The sequence below is a fragment of the Mirounga angustirostris genome, unplaced genomic scaffold, assembly GCF_029215605.1.
Source record: "Mirounga angustirostris isolate CCGP_5_RB_7025 unplaced genomic scaffold, mMirAng1.0.hap1 SCAF_7, whole genome shotgun sequence".
Taxonomy (NCBI): Eukaryota; Metazoa; Chordata; class Mammalia; order Carnivora; family Phocidae; genus Mirounga; species Mirounga angustirostris.
Window position 1 is genome coordinate 17,033,268 of NW_026991715.1, and position 22,856 is coordinate 17,056,123.

General features: G+C 36.2%; 1 pseudogene; it reads right to left on the reverse strand.

Moving 5' to 3' along the window:
• Window positions 1-2,916: 2,916 nt before the first annotated feature.
• Window positions 2,917-3,156, reverse strand: LOC123854047 (transmembrane protein 258-like; annotated as a pseudogene).
• Window positions 3,157-22,856: the final 19,700 nt, after the last annotated feature.

Sequence of the window (22,856 nt, forward strand, 5' to 3'; positions counted from 1 at the left end):
TGTCTCTCTCTGTCAAATAAATAAAATCTTTAAAAAACAACAACAACAAAAAAACCAGTTACATTATCTAATTCAGTTCTAACCTAATTCAATTAAAAAAGATTACTAAAGGTTTATTGTATGCAAAGCAACGATTTAATTTCTCTGGGGAATGATGGTTAATAATTTATCATCTAAAAAGGAATAATATAGAAAGATGATATAACAGCGGATATGTATGAATATGTACTCATGTAAATCCAGAGCTTAAAAATCTGTGTGAAACAACAGACTGCCAAAAATAGTTGATAAATCAGCCATTTTAACACACACCTCTCAGGGACAAATCAAGTAAGAAATAGAGGTGCCTGAGTGGCTCAGTCAGTTAAGCCTCTGCCTTCAGCTCTCAGGTCATGATCCCAGGTCCTGGGATCGAGTCCTGCATTGGGCTCCTTGCTCAGTGGGGAGCCTGCTTATCCCTTTGCTGCTCCCCCTGCTTGTGCTCGCTCTCTCTTTCTGACAAAAAAATAAAATCTTTAAAAAAAATTTAAAAAAACCTTAATAACCCAAAGCTGTATTAAAAATTCAATATGTTGGGCGCCTGGGTGGCTCAGTTGGTTAAGCGACTGCCTTCGGCTCAGGTCATGATCCTGGAGTCCCGGGATCGAGTCCCGCATGGGGCTCCCTGCTCGGCAGGGAGTCTGCTTCTCCCTCTGACCTTCCTCCCTCTTATGCTCTCTGTCTCTCATTCTCTCTCTCTCAAATAAATAAATAAAATCTTTCAAAAAAAAATTCAATATGTTTAGAAATCAAATGACATATTCTTTTTTTTTTTTTGAAAGATTTTATTTATTTATTTGACAGAGAGAGACACAGCGAGAGAGGGAACACAAGCAGAGGGAGTGGGAGAGGGAGAAGCAGGCTTCCCGCTGAGCAGGGAGCCCGATGAGGGGCTTGGTCCCAGGACCCTGGGATCATGACCTGAGCCGAAGGCAGAAGCTTAATGACTGAGCCACCCAGGCACCCCTCAAATGATGTATTCTTAAATAATTTGTATTAAAATGAAATTATAAAGAACACTAGAGAAGATTACTAAGCTAAAAGCTATTTCATAGAAAAGATTAATAAAAGAATGATATAATTTTGAAATGAGGTGAAATAATTCGTATAAAACTACAAATTTCTGGACTTAACACAGGAGGAAATAAAACATAAATAGAGTGATAAATAAAGATGGTATTCAAAACCTATGCCCATAAATATCCAAGTTCTAGCTGTTTTCATAGGAATTCTGTTAAATTTTTAAGACTAATTAAACTGTCCACATAAAACTGTTGAAGAAAAGAGAAAAATCAGACCTTCCAAACTCATTTAAGGAGACAAGTGCAATCTTAATCCCAATAAAGAGGAAAAGCATTGGCTCTTCTTATGATTGCATAAGAAAAATCTGAAATAATGCAAGGACTAAATAAAATAAAAATGCATTTTATAATACATAATTACCAAGTAATAGTTATATGAGTTACAAAATGATTCAACATAAGAAATTTATCAATATAGTTTATGTAACTCCATTTATATATTAATGATTTCTAGGAAAAAAATTATTTGATATCTTTAGATGCGGAAAAAATGCTTTAGTAACGTTTTGATAACAACTCTTAACAAGTTAGAGATATGTGGGAACTGATGTTTATATTTACTTGTTTTATTTAAGAAAGACATATATATAAATAGTATATTGCTATAAAAACAGACATTCCTAATAAATATATCTAAAAACATATAAAATAAATATTTTTCCATTAAGTGCAATGATTGCTGAAAATCTACAACAAACATTATACTTACATTAGATGCTCTTTTTAAAAGATGGGTCAAGATGAGGACATTGACTAACATAGCTACTATAACATAGCATTCGATGTCTTGATCAGTGCTCTGAGAAAAACTAAGTGTTAAGAATTGAAAGAGAAAAGATAAAATTGTGATTTGAGGGAAGATTTAGTGGTTAGGTACCTAAAAACAATAATGATCACAATAAATCACGATCAATGAAGTATTTGGACTAACAAGTTTTCCACAAAGTTGTCAGGTAAAATACAAACATAATAAAATCAGTAGCATCCCTCTCTGAACCAGTTATAACTAACTATAAATAAGACACTTTGTAGAAAATTCACAAAAACTAAAATATATTTAGGACTTAGCTTAACCACAACCACACAAGAAATCTGTGGAAAAATTCTGAAGGTAATAAGGTAAAACATGATCTGGATGGGTGGAGAGACATTGCTGTTCTTTAATCAGTGATAATATATTTTTTAAAACCTCATTTTTAATATTAGTGATTTTGATCAATTCCATTCAAACCCCCAGGTGGATACTCTTGAGAACTATCATAAATTTACTCTAAAGTATGAATGGAAGAATCACGGTTAACAAGTAGTTAAATACCGTCTTAACCCTTGCTTCTTCAAGTGTGATTTTGGACAGGTGTCACTGTGATCATACTGGTGGGATCTGGTAATTTATGGAAAACGCAGACTCTTGGGACTCACGCCAGACCTAGTGGGTCAGAATATGTATTTTATCAAGGTCCTCAAGTGATCTGCATGCAAGTATTTCTGTGTGTGTGTGTGTGTGTGTATACGGATTTATGTATGTTTTACTAGAGAAGAGATTCCTATAAATCAGTAAGAGAAAGATCAATATCTCGACATAAGATTGCAAACATTGTTGAACCAAGAACTTACAGAAGACGACTAAAAAATCAATAAGCTTATAAGGAGAGGTTCACGTTCATATAAAAATGAAAAAAATTTTTTCCACACATCTGCCTTTATTGTGAACAGCAGGTGGGAGACTTCCAGCAATAGTAAATTAATTTACAAAAGCAGGGATTCAGTGAAGCCACCTGGTTGGAGCTTTGGGAGGTTATGTATAGATGCAGACCCAGAGCAGCAAGAAGAGGACTACAAAGCCCATGAAAAGTGAGGCCACCAAGGAGATGAGGAGCTCTTTGTAGAGATCCCAAGTGTACTTCATGGTGGTAACCTCTCAATGGAGGAACCAGGTGGTGAAGAACATGCCAATGGCCAATAACACCATGGTCAGATGGGGGAAGATTGCCAGGTTCACTGGGCTGGTGTATCTGCTCATGGCCTCAAGCTCCATTTCGCCAGGAACGAGGTCATCCATTGCTCCCCTACTGGAGTAGAAAAATGAAAATTATATAAAGAGATACCATTTTGGATATATTATGGGCCCGGATAATGACATGTTTGGCAGAGAGTTCACATTCTGCCAGTATGAATCCTGACATTCTGTTGTAGGGCTGTAGATGGCTGCAGGACTCCTGGAAAGCACGAAACAGTTCTTAGTAAAATTAAATATTCACATGCTTGATGGGCCAGCAATCCCAGTCCTAGACATAGACCCCAAAGTCTGTGAGGGAACACACACAGGTTGATTAGCACAGTGTTGCTTGTGGTGTCAACAAGCTGCAGACTCCAGGCATTCATAACTTCAGGATGGATAGGTGTGTGTGGTGGGTGTACACTCTGGAGTAAGCAGCTGCCTTTGGCTCAGGTCATGATCCCGGAGTCCCAGAATCGAGCCCTGCATCGGGCTCCCTGCTCAGTGGAGAGTCTGCTTTCCCCCTCCCCTGCTTGTGCTCTCTCTCTCTCACTCGCTCTATCTCAAATAAATAGAATCTTAAAAAAAAAAAAAGGCATGCCTTGTAGGAAAGTAAAAATGGCTCAATAGGTTTTTGTAAGTTAAAAAGAACAAAAACTCTCACTTGATGAGACCACATAGAAAAGAAGCATACACATCAAATACATTGGAATAGTTTACTATTTTAGCGAGGTATGGAATAGGAACAGGAATGGGGAATAGGTAGACTATACCAAATAATTGAATTGAGGAAGAGACTAATGGTAATAATTTGCTGTGAATTAAGGTACATAATTAACTTTTTGGAAGAGAAAGAGGGAGGCAGAGACAGAATGTAAATTATAAGAATTTTAATATAGATTATAAAAATAATTATATAAATTATAATGTAATTATGTAAAATGTAAAAGTCAGTAGTCCCTATATTCAAGAGTTTTGAAATGTAACTCCGTCAAGTACAATAATATAATGCTTAGAAGTGATACCTCTCCTGAACGTTTTAATACATTTTCAGTATGTTAAGACTTTGCACTTTAATCCCAAGAAAACTTTTTAGAGCCATGATGGTGTTAAAATAATCTCTTTAAAAATTTAAATTTTGTTGAGATGCAGTTTTTTTTTTTTTTTTAAGATTTTATTTGAGAGAGAGAGGAATGAGAGAGAGAGAGCACGTGTCAGGGAGGAGCAGAGGGAGAGGGAGAAGCAGGCTCCCCAGTGAGCAGGGAGCCTGACACGGGACTCAAACCCAAGACCCTCGGGATCATGACCTGAGCTGAAGGCAGACGCTTCATGGGCTGAGCCACCCAGGTGCCCCTGTTGAGATGCAGTTAAACCATGATTTACAAACTGGAGGGTGAAGGGTCAACTTGGAACAGCAGATGTGTCTGGTGTGGCCTGTATAGTGTTCCTAAATATGATAGGTCATCACTAAAACTGAATAGTCGTTAAATTTCACAGAAAAGTCTTAGGAGATCACAAGTTCTGGCCACGTGGGCCCTCTCTCTTTATGTGGCAGTGCTTTGGTAGTTGCTGGGGAGCAGCAGCTATGTGAATGTGGACCGTGCGTTCTCCAGGTCAGCACGTCCTTGCCTGATGTGCTGGCGTTGAGACCAGCCGTCTGGCTCCTGCTGACCGTGCACTGCTGAGGCCTCAGGGAGAGCATGTGGTGGAACATGCCCCGGAGCTTGGCAAAGACGATTCTCTTTCATCATGTCTGGACTGTCTCAAGCTTCACTGTCACATCTCTCGCTTGTATCCTTCCACGGACCTTTGGGTTGATTACATGGGGGTTCTTCTGGCCTGCTTCTGCATATACTTGGATGAAACGTTTTTAAATCCTATTGCCCACAAGTGAACTTCTGTCCTGTTGAATGTAATCTCACCATTGCCCTTCTCAGACTGTCTTCACTTTAGATACTTTGAAATCTCTTCTTCCCCCTTTTCCAATCTCATATAAATGCAGACAATAATAATATCTGTCAGACTGATGGCTAGAAAACACTAAAACGGTATTGTTATTATTGTGTTGAGTCTGGCAACACTTGTCTCATTGAAATATAGGCCAGTGAGTTGTCTTATATAAGTTAACAGAAATATTTCCAGTCTTCCTCTTAAATCTGTATTCATCCATTACTTATCATGGGTGCTCTAATTTTAGGAATGCTGTCGATTTTATTAAGTATTATTAATGATGAGTATTAAAATGGTTTATTTCTAGGTGTCTGTTTTTATTTATTTATTTATTTTATTATTTTTTAAAAAGATTTTATTTATTTATTTGACAGAGGGAGACGCAGCAAGAGCATGAACACAAGCAGGGAGAGTGGGAGAGGGAGAAGCAGGCTTTCCGCTGAGCAGGGAGCCCGATGCGGGGCTCGATCCCAGGACCCTGGGATCATGACCTGAGCTGAAGGCAGATGCTTAACGACTGAGCCACCCAGGCGCCCCGGTGTCTGTTTTTATGTATACTTTTTTGGCCATTTATTCAACAACATGAAACACATGTACTTAGTGTGTTACCAGGGATGTCTGTGGGAGTAAGGCTGCTTCTGTGCTCCTTGGAGCTTACAGAATGTAGACAAGAGGGTAGGAAACAACGAATAAAAGCCTATGTAGAGAGGGTAGTAGGTGAAGTATAGAGGGTTATTTCTACCTGTAGAGATGAAGGATATGAGAGGGAAAATTTTCATAAAGTCATGGAGGAAGTAACCAGACAAGGTATGTTTTCTGCCCCTCATTAACCCTGGTCCTGGCTCCCTTACTGGCTTTATTATTTAATTTTACTTTTTTTCCCCACTTGATTAAAATGACTCCCTAGTGCACCAAACATTGCTATAATCTAATCAACAGCATGATTTTTGTTAAGGAAAAAAAAACACTTGTAGAGAAAAAACAAACAACTGTGAGCATAGCTCTTTTCACACTTCACTTTAATAAAAAGGATAATTACTTTGGCTTTGGAAAATAACAAGATTTCCACATAGTTTCCATCACTTAAGGGATTTCTTATTCCTGTATCATTAACTCCCCCAATACAAGTCTTCTCCAGTCTAGATGAGTTATTTTGTTTCAGCATCTGCTGGGGTGCACAGGGCATGAGGCAATTTTAGCAGGACCCAGACAGACTCTTTTTTTCTGAGCTATAAATGTATTTTAACATCCATTGGGGAAAAAAAAATATGTTGCCATTCAAACATGCAATTTGATGGAAAGAATTAGGTCAGGTCAGACTGAAGTCTGTGACTAAAAAATTGGAAAATAAATGGTAAGTGAATAGCAGAAATGGTACATAGAAATGGAAAAACTGAGGGTAGATCTTAGGTGGCTGAAGTTTAAACATTCCGGACCAGGTGCTTTTTATGATCACTTTGAACTTCAAATTCAGTGGTTTTATGAAATTTCTTTCCTCATGGGAGACCCTGAGACTTCTCAGAGACTGAAGTGTCCACTGAGGTATGGCAAGGAAGCCCACATGAAGATGTCCTAAGGATGCTCAGAATTTTGCCTGAGATACAAATTAAGTCCCTTGGGATAATGAACATAGCCCCTGGGACATGCATTTACTCCTGCCCGACGGGAAGATTCAGCTGATGCCGAGCAAAAGGAACCTACAATGGCTAGAGAATAAGAGAGATTCCCACAAGTGACATCAAGGCTCCTGCAAAATGAAATCTCTCACCACACGGCTGACTTTCCAATACAAGTCATGCTAGAAGAAAGCCTAAATCATCTTTCCCTTCCTTCATTAGGCAGTGGTTTGCAAATCATCCTACGAAGAGACTTTCAAAGAATAAAGAACGAAAAGAAATAGGAAAAGCATAGAAGTGTGTATCAAGTGGTCCATCAGTATAAATTTTATGTGTGTGGATTTGTGTGATATTTGTCAGCTTTGGAAGTTGTAATTTTCTTATTTACTCTGAAGTATTTACTCCTGTGCTTAGCTTCTTGAGGGATTTTCTAAAGATTATATATTGTTCAAACTGTAAGCACATCTGTGAGATGCAATTCAGTAATTTCCTTAGAAGGAAGAGCAGGAGATGGGCCTTCTTCCCTCTTCATTTTTTTTTAAAGTTTTTATTTTATTTTAAAAAATATATATATATATTTAATCTGAAAATATATTACATGAAATGGAAAAATTCTTGAAGTGCAACTATGTAATTTGGTTAGAAAATTCAAATCTTTTGTTAATTATATTTAGTTTTAAAATGTCAAACTATAACATTAGCCATTTTACCTAGTTTTTAGTGTACATATCGAAGGCATGAATTATATTCAGTGTTGTACAACCGTTGTCACTGTCTATTCCCAGAAGTTTTTCATCACCCAAACAGAAATTCTGTAACCATTCAGAATATTTATTGGGAGTAATGAAATACCATTAAGCAACAACTCCCCACTGCCTCCTCGACCTTGCCCCGAATAACCTCTAATCTGTTTTCTGTCTCTATGATTTTTCCTATTATTTATGTTTCATAAGGCGGAATCATCCAATATTTGTCTTTTTGTGTCAAACTTACTTCACTTAGCATGTTTTCACACTTCATCCATGTTGGAGCATGTATCAGATGCCATTCCTTTTTGTGATTGAATAATATTCCATTGTGTAGATAGAACACATTTTGTTTATCCATTCATCTGTTGAGGGATGCCTGAGTTTTTTCTACCTTTTAGCTATTGTGAATAAAGCTGAAACAAACCTTGACATACAAATGTCTCTTTCAGTCCATGTTTTCAATTCATTTGGGTTTATATCTAGAAGTGAAATTGTTGCATCATGTGCTTTTTGCTTTACAAGGAACCACCAAATTTTTTTCCACAGTGGTTGCACCATTTTACATTCCAACCAGCAATATATGAGGGTTCCAAATTTTCCACATCCCAGCCAACACTTGTTATTTTCAATATTTTTATTATAACCATCCTTATAGATATGAACTGGTACCTCCTCGTGGTTTTGATCTGCATTTCTCTTATGACTAATAGGGTTGGGAATCTTTTCATGTGCTTATTGGCAATTTGTATGTCCTCTTTGGTCTGTTCAAGTCTTTTGCCCCATTTTACATTGGGTTTTGTTGTTGAGGTTTAGGGCTTCTGTACATATTTTGGACATTGAACCCTTATCACATGCATAATGTGCAAATATTTTTCCTATTCTGTTGCTTGTCTTTTTATTTTTTTAAGATTTATTTATTTTGAGAGAGAGAGAGAGACAGAGGGAGACAGAGAGTGAACATGAGCAGGGGGAGGGGCAGAGGGAGAGAATCTTTCGAGCTGACTCCCTGCTGAGCAAGGAGCCCAACACGGTGCTTGATCCCACAATCCACGAAATCATGACCTGAGCCAAAACCAAGAGTCAGACGTTTGCCTGACTGAGCCACCTCAAGTGCCTCTTTTTACTTTCTTGATAATGTCCTTTGATGCACAAAAGGCTCTTTTTTTATTTTGATGAAATCAAATTTATCTATTTTTTCTTTTGTTGATCATGCTTTCGTGTCCTATCTAAGAATCCATTGTCAAATCCAAAGTAATGAAGATGAATCCTTTTGTTTTATTCTAAGAGTTTTATGGTTCATCTCTATATTTAGGTCACTGATCCATTCGGGGTTAATTTTTGAATATGGTATAAGGTAGGGGTCCAGTTTCATTCTTTGGAATGTGAAGATCCAGTTGAGCCAACACCGTTAGTTGAGAGACTGTTCTTTCCCCATTGAACAGACTTGGTGCTCTTGTCAAAAATCAGCTGGTCGTAGATACATGGGTTTATGTTTATTATGGACTCTGAATTTTATTTCGTTGGTCTATATGTCTAGCCTATGCTGGTCTTACACTTACAATTTTTCTTACACTGGCCTCTTCCCTAAATTAATTAAGTGCACACCCCTCACAATCTGGGTGTTCCAGTTATATCATCTGAGGACCTCTGAGAATTTATTTTCTTTTTTCTGTTTCGTGTTTCAGTTTCTTTTTTAAAAATATAAACAATGCCATCTATTTTTTATCATTTGTTGTGCATATACATATATATAAACATGTATAAATATGTATATATATATTTATACAAATGTCTATACAAACCAGTGACAATATATAGTTTTACCCTTGTCAATCTTTTAATTAGCTCTCTCTATATAAAGGGCAGATTTCAAGTAGTTGTTTATCTGGATCTGGATTTCTCTACCTTAAATGTGCTTATTATTTAACAAAATATTACTTGTTACTACATAGCTTATTTTCTCAAACTCTACCATGAAGTTGAGATAGTCCAATTCGGTTGATTGGTTAGGTTTCATTATACTGTATTTGTTTTATATAATTTCTTCCTTTTTTATGCAGAAAATCTTCAGGTGAGTAACAACAGCAACAACAGAAAGTTGGCTGTAGGAAATGAGTAAAGAATTAAAAGGCTTTCATTAACCTGTATGTCTTGGTGGCAGGTGCTCTCTGGCTATTGCCATTTTGAGTCACTGGAGTCTCTGCTTATTGCATATGAAGGAATTAAAAACACAGCTTTCTCTATGTCTATAATTAGGAGTATTGCCATGGCCTTGAATACTACCTTCTTGTTAGTGATATGCCTTTTAAAGAGTTTGCATATAAGAGGCCAATAGTCAAGAGTTGCAGCTGCTTAAGAGATGAGAATCTAGGATAGTATTTCCTATCACTGTGTCTTTCCCTAAGATTTTCATGTGTGTTATGGGGAAAAAAAATGTTCTGTAATTAAATTTGAGAAAAACTTATTTATATAACAGTTTTGTTTCTTCTTAATAGTCATTTTTCTCAGAATCTTTCATGCAAGATGTCCACGGTAACTCTTTAAGAAAGTATGGATTGCAGGCTTTCCTAACTTGGATCTCAGAAACTGATCTGCGTAGGACAGCTATGTAACACCATTTTGGATAACGCTGATCTAGAAAAATGTATCTGGACCCTTTTGGAAGATTGAGGGACAAATTATACTGAGTAGAAGAAATGAAGAGCAGTATGACAACCCAGAAGGAATGACTTCAGGTTTTTTATAGCAGCAGAGCACCCAGTAATTATGAAATATAAATAGAATAGGGTTAAGAAGCTAAGGAAAAAAAGGGAAAATGCATGGGATTGGACCAAAATGGTTGACCTTCATGGATTTGGGGCTGGCGTACACCTCTTTAGAAATGGAGGAAAACCTGGTTCTTGGCCATGTTATACTTCCAACCTACTATAATTAGAAAGGACAGGAATGCTGCTTAGTTGTAATGCTTTTGCATTCCACAAGTTGGTTTTTCTTTAGGCATGTTTATTCAGTGCTCCTATGTTTAGTTGCTGTATCTCTCTGTGCGACCCCAGTATTAAAATGTATTATGCATGAAAGGTTCAAATGAAAGGAAAGGTCACAGAGGGATCTGGGTAGACAGATTGTCTAAGGGTTTTTTGAGAGTAAACTCAAAATACAACATAGAGAAAAGTATAACCTCTGTGATTTTAATGTAAAACTAGGAATGTCTTCAAGAAAGGCAATGCCTTTGTTCCTGAAGTCTGCTTTTGTGTTGCATAAATATAGTATAAAATTTGATCTTAAAGCTGCGAACAGTCTTTGTTTGAGAGTTTACTAATTTTAACTTGAAGACTTTAAAATAATCGGTGAATTGCTCAGAATTTCAAGTAGGCCCCATGCTTCTTTGGGGGCTAAACAAGATCTTCAAAAAATTTTCAATGTTGTGTCCCCTATGAATGTCATTCAAAATTACAAATTTCAGGTTGTCTACAAAAGTAGCTTGTGGTCTTTTTAGAATGTAAAATAATATTAGTGGTAAATCTTTACCAGTTACTGATGATGTGATAAATGTAGATTATAATAAAACATTTCTTTTGTAAAATAAGCCACTTCTGTTAAGAAATGAGTGTAAGATCACTGTACAAATCCATTGACATTGTTCATTGTCTTTTGGTGCTCTATTAATAATTCAGAATAAGTCCTCATCTTATAGTTAACTATTTTATATTTTTGGAATTGTTCCATAATAATGCAGCAGGAAGGAAAAAGAATTTATAATAATACAGAACTTTTCTCTTAATATCCCAAATAGGATAGCTCAAAGTATCAGGTATTTTAAAATATTTTAATCAGGTAGGTTTTTTGTTTTGTTTTGCTTTTTTTTGTTTGTTTTTATCTTTGTTCATTTCTGGCATAATAAAACAATTTTGGAGTATAATCATGATTTAGGTTTAAATCTTCCTCTTAATCAGTTTGGGAAGTAGTCACCGCCTGAAGATGCATTCATTGCCTTTTTTTTCCCCTTAACTTTGGTGGTTTACCATTCCTCAGATCTTTCAGGTATTCATTGTCACCCTTGCTTTTCTTCACTGACTCTACTCTTGGGAATGGATCTGTAACTTGGAATGTAGGCTACAGTGTAAATACCATTTAACCACCCCAAATGTTATAGAGCATAACTATGATTCAACCACCCCAAATGTTATAGAGCATAAGTATGATTCAACCACCCAAAATGTTACAAAGCAGTGTAGATTGATTCTGAAGAAATCTCAGGCATTAGCCAGGACAGTTTAGGCATATATTTGGTAGTTTAGCTCTGTAATGTTGACAAATATTTATTTATAGAACTCTAATAATCTTGGGGCACCTGGGTGGCTCAGATGGTTAGGTGTCTGTCTTCGGCTCAGGTCATGATCCCAGGGTCCTGGGATCGAGCCCCACATCAGGCTCCTGGCTCAGCGGGGAGCCTGCTTCTCCCTCTCCCTCTTCCTCTCCCCCTGCTCATGCTCTCTCTCTCTCTCTCTGTATCTCTGTGTCTCAAATGAATAAATAAAATCTTAAAAAAAAAAAAAAGCTAATAATCTTGTAAGCCAGGACACCTCATATGCCTGAGGATAAGAAACACATCTTAGGTCTCTGATAGCCATCGCTCTGGCTTTTTAAAGATCCAGTGCCCACTTCCAAATAGTCATAAGAATTTCTGAACCTCAGAAAGTCATGCTCCAGCCTTCTGAAAGGGTCTTTTCTCTTTTCAGCCTCTATAGATTTCCATCCCTACAGCCCCTTCCACAGTGGCAGGCTGAATTCTTAATTATGTTTTTTTTATTTACCAGTGGGAATTTTTTAAGCTATGAAAAACATGTTGTATTTGGTTTGCATTTATTTAAAACATCTGTGTCCTATTTATTGATTCTGGAGAAAGCATTTATATGTAAAAAGAAAAAAAAATTTCTGTAGATATGAGAGAAACAAATTAGCTTTTTGGCTAATGTGCTTGGAGTCGTGCTTTCTTAGGGCTTGAGGGTTCCTTGGCTGGAGCACAGCAGACAAAATTCTTAGTGGGAAGGAACTGAGCTGGAATATAAGAAGCTCATAAGAAAAGTTGGTTCCTTATGCACTTCTCATCCTGTCACTCATTAGCTGCCTCTAATCATTTTAGCAAATTTCCCCTTCCTCTCCAGACAGCTCAACCTGCTTTTCTGCCTTAAGACCCATTACCTGAGGATTTAAAGCATGAAACATAGAAAATAAGAAAAGGGAAAGTGGGAAGGGGCCTCTTCGAAGAGGGGATGAATGATGAAGGAGGGAAATAGCTAAATGGAACTTCTTTTCTTGAATTAATTGTATTCTTCCTTTTTTGTTTCCTGGGCTTCTGTTCACCAAAGAACTCTCCCTTCTTTTTTTTTTTTTAAAGATTTTATTTATTTATTTGACAGAGAGAGACACAGCGAGAGAGGGAACACAAGCAGGGGGAGTGGGAGAGGGAGAAGCAGGCTTCCCGTGGAGCAGGGAGCCCGATGCGGGGCTCGATCCCAGGACCCTGGGATCATGACCTGAGCCGAAGGCAGACGCTTAACGACTGAGCCACCCAGGCACCCCAGAACTCTCCCTTCTTGATCAATAGCAGTTTGATGCTGTTACCGTTCATCATTAGGAATAATCTGAGTCTTCCTGCCCTCTCTAGTTTGGCGTTTATTTTTACCGGGGCCTGGATTTATTCCCACTCATTTCCTCTTTGGAAGTAATGCTTAGAAAGCAAAAGTAACTAACATTTTGATTCAGTTGGAATTTAATCTTCTGAGTTTTTCCAAGGCAATACCAGACTCATTATAGCCTGTTTTATACAGACTCTGGGATGGCGGGAAGAACAAGTAGGAAGAGGTATGTAGGTTTCTAGAAGCTAAATGATCCAATTATAATTAGTTTGTCCCAGATAGCTCAAAGCATAGGGAATAGAGACAGCCCACCATAGTGGAACTTGCCTTGTTTTAGGAGATCGAACGAAATTGTCAAGAAAAAGAATAAAAAGTTTTAGAAACAGCATTTTAAGTCAATCAGGGGAGAATATAGCAAATAAACAAATGATACTGTAATGATGTAATCAGCAGTGATTCTGGACTCAGGCTATTGAATAAAACATATTTTGGACCTCAGGACCATTAGGCATATGTGGAAGAGGGAAATTTTCTTTGTCTCATCCATTCTCTGTTTTTCGCGAGAGTATAGGTTAACAGGGTCAAACCTAGGTTATACCTGTCAGCTGAATGAATATGCCTGAGTTTTGGTTAGGAAGATGGCGATGAAAAATTCTGATATATTTGAAGGAAGGAACACTGTGAAGGCAGGAAAATTTTTGAATGGGAATGTATAAATTCTGCTTCCCAGAATGTTTAATGTTAATTTCTTAAGTCAACTAAGGACCTGCAGAATGTTAGTTTCTGCTTACTTTAGCAAATGGCATTCTAAGATTTGAGTAAGCTAAATGTGTATTCCCACATGGGAACTAACTGAACTGAAAGCAATACTAACCTACCAGTCAAGTGAGATACACTAGGACCAGCGACAGAATCAGAATATTATCAAAGAGTCATTCCGTTTAGGCAAAGCTCAGAATATTCAGATATTGCTGAATATCTGAAGAGAGGAGGTCATTCACCATCAAACAAAAGAAGATAACAATTGACATGTACCTGAGTCTATAAAGTAAACAGAAGAGAAAGCCAAAGATAGAATACAACTCTCTGCTTTGCCTTTCTGGAAGCAATTTCTCTTGATACCTTGACTCAAGGAATTTAGGGAAACTAAATACTGCTTCTTTAGGGGAAAGTAAACCAAACTTGAGATTGCAGTTCCAAGTTAATTGCTGTATTTTTGTTACTTGGTAGAAAATAAAACATTTGTTCCAAACTTACTTTCCTTTATTTATTTGTACAGTGAGTATAGTCAATGTGCACCTGAGTTCAATATATTAATGGTGTTTACTAATTGTGTGACTTGAGGCAAGTGATTTTTTTTTGAGCTCTTTTCATCATCCACAAAATGAGAATTATAATACATTGTTCTTAAATTTGTTGAAAAGGTTATAAGAAGATTTTAAGATAGCATATAAAAAATTTGGATATAGATTCTCAGTAAATGACATCTCTGAGAAGCTTTATTTAATTATGCAGCTATAAACTTTCCAATACGAAGAAAATACAAAGAAAAAGAATTCTCAAAAAAGAACAAAACAAAAAATAGGTTAGTGAAAATAGGATAATAAAATGATTGCTATTATTAATAATAAATTTTAGAAAGAGCTATTTGTAAGACTCAATGTATATCTGAAACAATGTTTTATTTTTGTGACTTACAGTGAGTTCATAATCATTTGCAAATAAGTGGTACATAAGCTTTTTAAAGGAATTGGCAAGTAGAAACACCTACATTTTATTTGATGAAGACTTTTCTACATAGGATTTGGTAATTTCCATCAGGCCTTAGAAGAAATTACAGGGGAGCAGAAAGTGTCACCCCAAAATAAGCTTCTGGGTAGAAGTTAACCTGTTTGTAAAAGACACTTACATTTATTAAGAAAATCTCCATATCTAAGGGTGTCTTCCTCTCTATACCAGGAAGCGGACGATTATTAAATCTCCAAAAGATGACAAAAACTCTGATCAACACTTATCAATTTTAAATCTGTATAAAAGCAATATTCTTGTTTATTGTGCTTTCCCTGGCAAACTCCCAAAACTGGGCTCCCCTCCCCATCCAACATATTTCTTTTGTCTTTAGCTGGAGATGATATTTAAGGTGGTGACTCTGACCATTTGGGGGAGTTATTCAGTGTTCCTGAGTATCCTCCACGTATATAGGAGGTATACATGTTATTAAACTTTTGTTTGTTTTTCTCCCGTTACTCCCGTTATTACAGGGCAGTCTCAGCCAGGAGCCTAGAAAGGTAGAAGAAAAAAAAATTCCTCCTCTGTGGACTCATTAGAAATTCTGTGATTTGATACATATTTGTGACTTTTTTGGATCATGACCTGTCAGTGGGTGGAATGTTAGAGTTATAAAAATATTTTTTAGGGCAGTGAAAATATATCATTCTGTATGTATTATGTATGATGCATATATGTTATACATTTGTCCAAACCCTAGAGTGTATAGAACTTGCAGTGAACACTAGAGTAACTTACGGGCTTTGGGTAGTGATGATACGTCAATACAGGTTTACCTTTGGTGAAAAAATACACTATTCTGGTAAATGATGTTGGTAATGAGGGAGGATATGCATGTGTAGGGATAGGGGATACATGAGAAATCTCTGTATTTTCTTGTAAACCTAAAACTGTTAAAAAACATTAAACAACAACAAAAATATTTTTATGTAGTTCTGATTGTTATAATGATGCAGTGACTTTATCCATGCTGCTAGGCCACCAAATATAGTAAAAATAGTAATAATTTTTAAGAAACCCTAGCAGATTCTAACTGGTGTAAGGTGGTATCTCAATGTGGTTTTGATTTGGATTTCCCTGATGGCTAATGATGAACATTTTTTCATGTGTCTGTTAGCCATTTGTATGTCTTCAGAGAAGTGTCTGTTCATGTCTTCTGCCCATTTTTTGACTTGATTATTTGTTTTTTGGGTGTTGAGTTTGAGAAGTTCTTTATAGATCTTGGATACCAGCCCTTTATCTGTAGTGTCATTTGCAAATATCTTCTCCCATTCTGTGGGTTGCCTCTTTGTTTTGTTGACTGTTTCCTTTGCTATGCAGAAGCTTTTTATCTAGATGAAGTCCCAAGAGTTCATTTTTGCTTTTGTTTCACTAGCCTTTGGAGATGTATCTTGAAAGAAATTGCTGTGGCTGATGTCAAAGAGGTTACTGCCTATGTTCTCTTCTAGGATTTTGATGGATTCCTGTCTCACATTGAGGTCTTTCATCCACTTTGAGTTTATCTTTGTGAATGGTGTTAGAGAATGGTTGAGTTTCATTCTTCTTCATGTGGCTGTCCAATTTTCCCAGCACCATTTATTAAAGAGACTGTCTTTTTTCCATTGTATGTTTTTTCCTGCCTTTTCGAAGATTATTTGACCATAGAGTTGAAGGTCCATATCTGGTTCTCTGTTCTGTTCCACTGGTCTGTATGTCTGTTTTTGTGCCAGTACCATGCTGTCTTGGTGATGACTGCTTTGTAATATAGCTTGAAATCGGGCAATGTGATGTCCCCAGCTTTGTTTTTCTTTTTCAACATTTCCTTGGTGATTCGGGGTCTTTTCTGATTCCATACAAATTTTAGGATTGTTTGTTCCAGCACTTTGAAAAATGTCATTGGAATTTTGATTGGGATGGTATTGAAGGTATAGATTGCTCTGGGTAGCATAGACATTTTAACAATGTTTATTCTGATCCATGAGCATGGAATGTTTTTCCATCTTTTTTGTGTCTTCTTCAGTTTCTTTCATGAGTGTTCTGTAGTTCCTAGAATATAGATCCTTTACCTCTTTGGTTAGGTTTATTCCGAGGTATCTTACGGTTTTTGGCACTATTGCAAATAGAATCATTTCTCTAATTTCTCTTTCTACAGTTGAATTGTTAGTGTATAAGAAAGCAACTGATTTCTGTGTATTGATTTTGTATCCTGCCACATTACTGAATTGCTGTATGAGATCTAGTAATTTGGGGGTGGAGTCTTTTGGGTTTTCCACATAAAGTATCATGTCATCTGCAAAACAACAAATGTTGGAGAGGTTGTGGAGAAAGGGGAACCATCTTACACTGTTGGTGGGAATGCAGGTTGGTACAGCCACTTTGGAAAACAGTGTGGAGGTGCCTCAAAAATTTAAAAATAGAGCTACCCTATGACCCAGCAATTGCACTCCTGGGTATTTACCCCAAAGACACAGATGTAGTGAAAAGAAGGGCCATAGGCACCCCAATGTTCATAGCAGCAGTGTCCGCAATAGCCAAACTGTGGAAAGAGCCGAGATGCCCTTCAACAGAAGAATGGATAAAGAAGATGTGGTCCATATATACAATGGAATATAACTCAGCCATCAGAAAGGATGAATACCCAACTTTTACATCAACTTGGATGGAACTGGAGATTATGCTAAGTGAAATAAGTCAAGCAGAGAAAGTCACTTATCATATAGTTTCACTTATTTGTGGAACATAAGGAATAGCATCAAGGACATTAGGAGAAGGAAGGGAAAAATGAAGGGGGGAAATTGGAGGGAGAGATGAACCATGAGAGACTATGGACTCTGAGAAACAAACTCAGTGTTTTAGAGGGGAGGGAGGTGGAGGGATAGGTTAGCCTGGTCATGCATATTAAGGAGGGCACGTACTGCATGGAGCACTGGGTGTTATATAAAAACAATGAATCGTGGATCACTACATCAAAAACTAATGATGTATGGTGACTAACATAACATAATAAAAAAAGAAAGCAAGAAACCCTAGCAGAGATGTGATACTAATTCATACACAGATGTGCCTGTAGTTTAGAGATATAAATACAAAATTCCATATGGCAGATTTCCTTTATTAAGCTACTTCTGATTAAAGCTAATTAATATACTACTGAGAAAGCAATGTCCATGGAGATATTTTGAAATTGTTGACAAGCAAATGTTTCTCATTGTTCACCAGGTGGGCGACCAGTATGTATGAGGACCCCCTTTCTGTCTTGCTCTTTGATTTATACTCTACTCAGATAGGTATATAATGATTTGCAAAATGTAGAGTTGTTCTAGAGATAAACAGTGGTACAGTCAAGTGCTAGTTAATTTGTGTTAGAATTCTTGGGAAAAAAAAGTGACTTTTGTAAACATATCAGCTCTTTCTTTGCAAATCTATTTTCATTCTACATATTGATTCGTATTAAACACATTACAAGGAAGTACCAGTTGACCTTCAAAGTAAAACAGCCAATTACTTTACCAGCATGATGGGTTTATTCAGGAATAGCAGAGGAATTGCAGTTCGAAACATGCAAGCTCTCGCAAACCATAGGCAAGCCTGGAGATCAAAGGAGAGGAACCTTACTTTATAGAGAAAAAGGTGACATTGGGAAGGGCTGCTTTGGAGGAAAGTCAGAAGGGAAGTGAGAGTTCAGGATGGTGATGGCCGCTCATTGGCTGAATTACGGTATTTTCTTATTGCCTGGGCTTGCTGCTGAGCAAGGAGAAATTTCTCCTTCCTCCTGTTAGAGCAGTAAAGTAGGCTTCTTCCTGTTGGAAATGCCAGGTGTCTCTGTTGGGGTCTGCAATTTACAAGGAGTGGTGGTGCATTAGAGCCCCCTCTTCTGGCCTCCCAAGTCCATTTGAAATGGGGTTTCCTTTATTAAAGTCTCACATACCAGCTTGTAATTCTTTCTTGCTACACTGAATGTTAGGAGAAAGAGAAGCTTAAAATACCTACTTTTTTTTTTTTTCAATGCTTTTAATACTGGAAGCAGAAACGGGACACAGACAATAAGAATGTGTGCATCTCTTGCCACTAGCATAGTTTTCAGGTGGGGTCTTAGAAATGCAAATTATTGGGTCCACCTCAGACCTACTAGATCAGGAATTCTGAAGGTGGGGCCTGGCAAACTGATTTAACAAGGCTTCTAGGTGACTTTAATGTATGCCAAACTCTGTGAGTGACTCTTCTGAAGGACGGGGATTCCACTGTAATAAGTATTGGGAGAGTATGATTACCTGCTGGATATTTGAAGCACTATAAAACAAAAGTTGACTGAATTAGAGTAAATTAATAGTTAATAGGAAGTTCAGATCTTATGTGCCTTAGTAGACGCTGAGAACCAATCAAAATCCCGTTATTTCTTTTCCCTTCTCTACTCACAGACTGCTCATGGAACGTGTGTAACTGTTATACAATCCCAGCACATGCACACACACACACACATACATAATTCAAATGAAAGAATGTAGACAAATCAGAAGTCGCTTTTGACTCTTTGTTGCTCTGCATTAGCTGTGTTAAGTCTTGTCTTATTTTTACGAAATCCCATGTCAAATCCTGTTTCATAAACATCTCTCAAAATGAAAATAAATTGACACAAAAAAGAAAATTAAAGAAATGACTACTATAATACTGACAGTTTTCATTTCTATATCTTTATACAAGGAGATCTTTTAGTTAGCCCCAGAAATATTTTAGTTATTTAGAAAAAAAAAAAAACTTCCTTGAAAATATAACATGCAATTAATTTTATAGCCCAGGTACACAATTTTCACTTGATGGGAAATTAAGTTATATGGGGAGGTCATATTTTTCAAAATTTAATTTTGAATAAGTAACTGCTGATACTTTGTTTCTACTTAAATTTCTTAGATAAGGTAAGATTCACATTTTGTATCATTTGTTACGTGTGTGGCTTATTTTTAAAGGAAACAAGGAGTAAGGATTAAATAAAATTGAAATTGAGTTGTTTTCTTAAACTTTTTGATTTGAACTAATTTTAAATTTCAGGTTAATTTGCAAAGATAGTACATAAATTTCTAGTGTACCCTTCCCTCAACATCCCTTAAGACTAGCACCTTATGTAATTATGCTACGTTCATCGAAACTGAGAAATTAACAGTGGTACAATGCTACCACCTAAACTATAGACTTTAGTTAGAGTTGATCAGTTTTTCTGCTACTGACCTTTTTCTGTTTTAAGATTCAGTTCAGGATCCCACATTGCATTTAGTTGTTTTGTGTGCTTAGTTTTCAAATCTGTGAAAATGTTTCAGTTCAGTTTTTCTTTTTTAGAAGTAATTGGGAATTGGCACCTTTTTAGAAGTAATGAGTAGATATTTTTAAGAGCCCCTCAGTTTAGTTTTTGTGATGTTTTCTGATGCGAGTATAATAGACATAGACGTGAGTTCATACTGACATCTCTGACTCTTCATTCACCTCAGAAGTCATCCTATCCTCCCTCACCTTCCCTTTGCTTTTTTGTAGCTTCTTTATCGGATAATGAGAAACCAACTCTAAATATCTGTCATTTGTTTTTTCAATCCTGGTATACATGTAAAGTAATTCAGAAATGCTAGCCCTTACCCCTGTGAGAAACAAATTTACCATCTAGACCACAGACCTCGTGTGTGATTATTTTTATCTCTAGTCTAATAGCATCTAGTGAAAACATTGTTTGCTGAACTTACCGAGTCAGCTCCTTCTTGCCTACCCCTTTTGATGTCAGGTTATATAATTGCAGCATGGTTAGCTGTTTTTACAGAGCAAAATAGTGATTCAGTTGCATTATTTCCAGCTTCCCTTGCATTACTGTCAATAATGCTAGCTTTCATATACAAAACTTCTGAGTATGAATAGATCTCTTTCCAGGCTCTTTATTTTGTTCTTTGGCATATTTGTTCATTGTATGCTAATACCATTTAGTTTAAATAAAACTTCATAAAAAATGTGATGTCTGCTAGGAGATACTCATTCTCATTATTTTAGCTTTATGAATTTGAAGGACACTTTTTAAATTTTATGAGAAAGTCAATTTAGATTTTGATAGAATATATTTTATGAATATTGTCACCTTCATTGTACGGTTTTCCCATCTGCTCAGATAGTATATTTCTACATTTTAAGTATTCCTTGATGTCCTCCCATAATATTCTATGCATTTTTAAATAATTCTTTTTGTGAGTTTTGTTAGTTTTATTTCAAGTTACTCTACAGTTTTTATTTTTATTATAATAACTTTAAAAACATCTATTCATAAACATTTCTTACCAGTTTAAATTTTTGTGTAGTAAACTTCCCCATTTACACAGTTGATGCCACTTATTAGCTGTGATAATTTGTCTGTAGGTTCTCTTGGATTTTTTTTTATGAATACATGGCACATTTAGTAGACAATGGCACTTTTGTTTCTTGTATTCTAATCTTGAAATCAATCTCTGTCTCTCTCAATCTCTCTCTTACTTTATTTTGTTGAGTTACCTGAATTTTATAGTACAGTGGTGAAGAGAATGATAATAGCAGGCATCCGTGTCTTTCTCCTAATTTTTAAAAGATGTCTTCTGACCTGTCACCATTATATGTGATGTTATCTTTTTTTTGACAGAAACTTTTATTGGTTAAAAAAGTTACATTTATTCCTTATTCACTAAGATTTTTCTTTCAAATCATACATCATTAAACTTTCAACAACTCTTTTATGCGTTTATTAATATGATCATTTGACTTCTGATTTTTTTATGGCTCAGTTTGGTGAATTACCTAAAGGGATTGCTCAAGGTCAAAATAGCTGTTATATACCTATGATTAAATTATACTTGGTAGTGATTTACCCTAACTATTTTTATATATTTTTAGATTCAGTTTGCTAATATTTTATTTAGGATTTTTTGCATAAAAATTCACAGGTAAAATTGGCCAACAATGTTTTTTGTTTGTTTGTTTTTATTATTTTTGCTTTGTTGTGGTTTTATTTGATGTCTGTTTTGGCATCAAGATACTATACTTTTCTCTCCATTTCAGAGAGCAACATGAGACCTTTCTGATTTCTTCTTTAGGGGCTCAGAAATAGGGAAGACGGACACAAAGCTCACATAAGGAAAATACCACATGAGAGTGATATGTTCCTGCCCCACTTCTTGGCCATAAGTAGGCTACCAGAATTTAGATGCTTTTCCTGGAAAAACAGAGCATAGTTACAAGGAAAACAAATAAATATGGATGTTGTGATACACCCATGTTTGTAAATTTAAAGGTCTGTACCTGATACAGGAACAATTGAAGGAGTGTGTGTGTGTGCGTGTGTTAGAGAGAGAGAGAAGGTGTGAAATCAGTATGAGACATAACAGACATACAGGAAGGATAGATCAGGAGAGAAACAAAGAAGAATTTATTCAGCAAAATCATCCAGGAATCAGGTGTAAGTGAATTTTGGGTGTACTTCCTACTGAAGGAATATTATGAGAAAGAGAAAACCTATCAGGATATCTGACAGGGAAAGCCACTGCATGAAAGCATTTTAAAGTTATTCCTCCACCCTGAGTAGAACTATCTCATAAAATTAGTGAACTTATTATTTTCATTTAAATACATTACTTTTAAATTTTGGCTGTTGCCTTTTCAGTACTCTTGGGCAAAAATGTATTATTAGCCCTTTGGATTTGCACCCGGTCAGTTCCCTAGGACTTTGTAACTATCTGCTTCCACTGATTTGCTGAACAATAGTGACCCAAGGATCATTTATCCTCCTTAAGAATAGCCACAAAATAAACTGAGGAAAATCAAAGAAAGTCATTGCTCTAAGATCTAAAATATGCATTACTTCCAAAAAGAAAGGAAGGTAGGAAAGAAGAAGAACTGATACAAGAAAGATAAACAAGCTGTGTCTCTTTGGCTTAAAAATAATGATTTTAAGCTAAAACATACAGATATATAATAATTATAACCAAGAATAAAGTTGTTAGAATTTGTAAAAACATAAAATT